This window comes from Prunus mume, linkage group LG4 (genome assembly GCF_029339155.1).
Source record: "Prunus mume cultivar Tortuosa linkage group LG4, ASM2933915v1, whole genome shotgun sequence".
Taxonomy (NCBI): Eukaryota; Viridiplantae; Streptophyta; class Magnoliopsida; order Rosales; family Rosaceae; genus Prunus; species Prunus mume.
This window is the reverse complement of record NC_142701.1, coordinates 20,245,446-20,248,868: the sequence shown is the minus strand read 5'-3', so window position 1 is coordinate 20,248,868 and position 3,423 is coordinate 20,245,446. Positions and strand designations below refer to the sequence as shown.

The window sequence follows — 3,423 nt, the reverse complement described above, 5'->3', positions numbered from 1 at the left end:
TTTTTTTCTTCCCAAAAAGTGTATGTATCTCGTTGATAAAATGAAATCTTCACCTACAGAATTGACATGACAACCAAGGCCTTACATACCATACACCCAAGCAACTCACCAAAGCTTTGAACTTTCCTCAGTAGAAAGAAAAAAAAAAACCTCTTATCTTTCAAACATCCACTCTCCAACCCCAAGATCTAAAACCCAGTTTTGCAAAGCTTATTCTCCTTGTGGCTAATTAGTATTGAACACAGCGTCATTAGGATTTCCATTTCCAATTAGAAATTAATTAAACAGGCAAGTTCTGTGCTTACAATAATAAACAGCAGCTTCCTTTGTTTCTCTTACAATCATGAAGAATCCAAGCAGCAAACACCTTCATAAATCAATAACCATGAAACCCTTTCTCACTCCTCTGTTCCTTCCCCTGTTTCTGCACATCATTGCCGTGCACGTGGCCGGTGATACTTCTCCTATCTACACTCCGGTGGACGATATCACCCTTCAATGTGGCTTTTCCGGCGACCAATTCAATCCAGACGACACCAGAACTTGGACTGGAGATATCAACTCAAAGTTTTCCCCCTTTGAAAACCAAGCAGCTGGCAGCCCCTCCATATCCAGACAAGCACCTTCTTCCTCCTCTGTACCTTACAGCACCGCAAGGCTTTCTCGCTCTGAATTTACATACAGATTTCTAGTCGCCACCGGCCAAAAGTTCATCCGTTTGTATTTCAACCCAGCTTCATATGGCCCTGACTTCGACCGATCCAAAGCCCTCTTCTCAGTCAAAGCCGGTGGCTTCACTCTTCTCAAAGACTTCAACGCTTCAGTCACTGCCGATGCTTCTAGGTCTGATACAATATACAGAGAATTCTGCCTCAACGTTGAGTCAGAACAGAGCTTGAACATCACCTTCAAGCCAAGCGGAGCAACTTCAGATGCGTATGCGTTTATCAACGGAATTGAAATTGTGTCCATGCCCAACAATCTTTACTACACCTCTGCTCAAAATTCAGATGGAGTTAATTATATAGGCAGCGAAAACCCATTTCGGATCGAAAATGGCACTGCGCTGGAGATGGTGTACCGATTCAACGTCGGTGGAAGATCACTGTTTTTCAAGCAGGACACTGGTATGTACCGAAACTGGTACGGCGAGCAAGAAGAGAACAATTACTTAGACTATTTAAGTTTAAATTTTAGTGCTTTACCGCAAAACAGTAGCATTGAACTCAACTTTACTGAAATAGCAGAGTACTCTGCTCCAGAAGAACTTTACCAAACTGGCCGGTCAATGGGCAAAAACAACACCATAAACAAGAGCTATAATCTCACCTGGGAGTTCCCTGTCGATCCCACGTTTTTGTACCTGCTTAGGCTTCATTTTTGTGAGTTTGAACCTGCTGTTACCAAGACCAGAGACCGAGAGTTTCAAATCTTCATCACCAATCAAACAGCTGAACAATTTGCGGACATAATCAAGTGGAGTGGTGGAAATGGAAGACCAATTTACAAGGACTACCTTGTGTTCATGCCTGCAGGCCCTGGAAGCCAGAAGAAAGTTAATCTCTTTCTCGCACTGCAAGCAAAGCCAAAAGATTTTAGGACCAACTTCAACGATGCAATCTTGAATGGGCTCGAGATCTTCAAACTCAGTGACACAAATCAGAATCTTGCCGGACCCAATCCCGACCCACCTCTAACCCCACCAAAGATGTCTCCGCCGCAAAGCCCTAAAATTTCGAAGAAGAGTTCAACTTCTCTGATTGCCATCGTCGCTGGTGTAGTTTCCGGCGTACTTGTTTTAGTCTTCGTTCTCGGAATTTTCTTGCGTTTCAGGCGAGGAGGAAAAGTCAAGGACTCAATCTCCAGCCACGGAACAAAGTGGGGTCCATTTTCTTTTTCGACGAACAAGTCAACCAAGACTCGTAGCTCGTCTCTACCGTCGGATCTGTGTCGTTACTTCTCACTGGCTGAGATCAAAGCCGCCACCCAAAACTTCAATAGTGTTTTCATTATTGGCGTTGGTGGGTTCGGCCACGTGTACAAAGGGAACATCAACGTGGACGGTGGCGCCACCTCTGTTGCGATCAAACGGCTGAAACCAGAGTCATCGCAAGGGGCCCTCGAGTTCAAGACGGAGATCGAGATGCTTTCGCAGCTTCGCCACAACCATTTGGTGCCGCTCATCGGGTATTGTACGGATGAAGGCGAGATGATCTTGGTGTATGATTACATGGCACGTGGGACCCTCCGTGACCATCTCTATCACACTGATAATCCACCTCTTGCATGGGATCAAAGGCTCCAGATTTGTATTGGCGCAGCACGTGGGCTGCACTATCTTCACACGGGCGCAAAGTACACGATCATTCACCGTGACGTGAAGAGCACGAACATCTTATTGGACGAGAAATGGGTGGCCAAGGTTTCGGATTTCGGGCTTTCGAAAATGGGCTCCACCAACGTGTCCAAGACCCATATCAGCACGGTGGTGAAGGGTAGTTTTGGGTATTTGGACCCAGAATACTACCGTCGTCAACAGCTGACAGAGAAGTCTGATGTGTACTCATTTGGGGTAGTGTTGTGTGAGGTATTGTGCGCGAGGCCGGCTTTGATCCGTACGGTGGAGAAGAAGCAAATGAGCTTGGCTGAATGGACCAAAGTCTGTCATCGGAATGGAAAAATTGATCAGATCATTGATCCGAGCTTGAGGGGTAAGATTGGAAATGCATGTTTGAATAAGTACGTTGAGATCGCGGTGAGCTGCCTCCAAGATAATGGGATTGAACGGCCGTCAATGAACGACGTGGTGTGGGGGCTTGAGTTTGCATTGCAGCTTCAACAGAGCGGAGGAGGAGTTCTGAATTTGAGTGAGGAGAAAAAGGGTGAAGATGAGGAGTCGTTAATGAGTGCTGCAAGTGATGCGGGGTTTAGTTGTAGCTGGGAAGACTCGTCATCGGAGTTGAAGGTTAGTAGGGTGACCAAGAGTAGTAGTGATCACAATTCTTCAACCAACGAGTCCATGAAAGGGATGTCTGGGGCAGTCTTCTCTGAGATTAACGATCCCAATGGAAGATGATTGCCCAACAATTTGTTATGGAATTCATGTATATGTATGATAGTATATATGCTACAATTTGCAACTCCATTTGTAACTTTGTTGTTTCTTAAATTCCGTGAACTTAAAACTTTCTTGCAATTGCTGTTCTGCTTTTTTTCTTTTTCTTTTTTAAAAATTTATACAAAACATTAATGTATTTGTGTGATAGTATTGTGACATTATATGAAGTGAGCATCGTTATTAACAAATAAAATAATCTAAATTTGAATAAGCGTAGTCTTGTCTTCTCAATCCTCCATTTTCAGTAGCCAACTGATAAAAACAGGGCATCAACATGACAAATGTTCGAATTGATAGTGATCATC

At 44.3% G+C, this 3,423-nt stretch overlaps 1 pseudogene across 1 annotated transcript; it reads left to right on the top strand.

Moving 5' to 3' along the window:
• LOC148918101 (receptor-like protein kinase FERONIA pseudogene) lies at nt 1-3,196 on the top strand (annotated as a pseudogene). The gene has a single exon (XR_016126477.1). The product of XR_016126477.1 is annotated as a receptor-like protein kinase FERONIA pseudogene (transcript).
• Nucleotides 3,197-3,423: the final 227 nt, after the last annotated feature.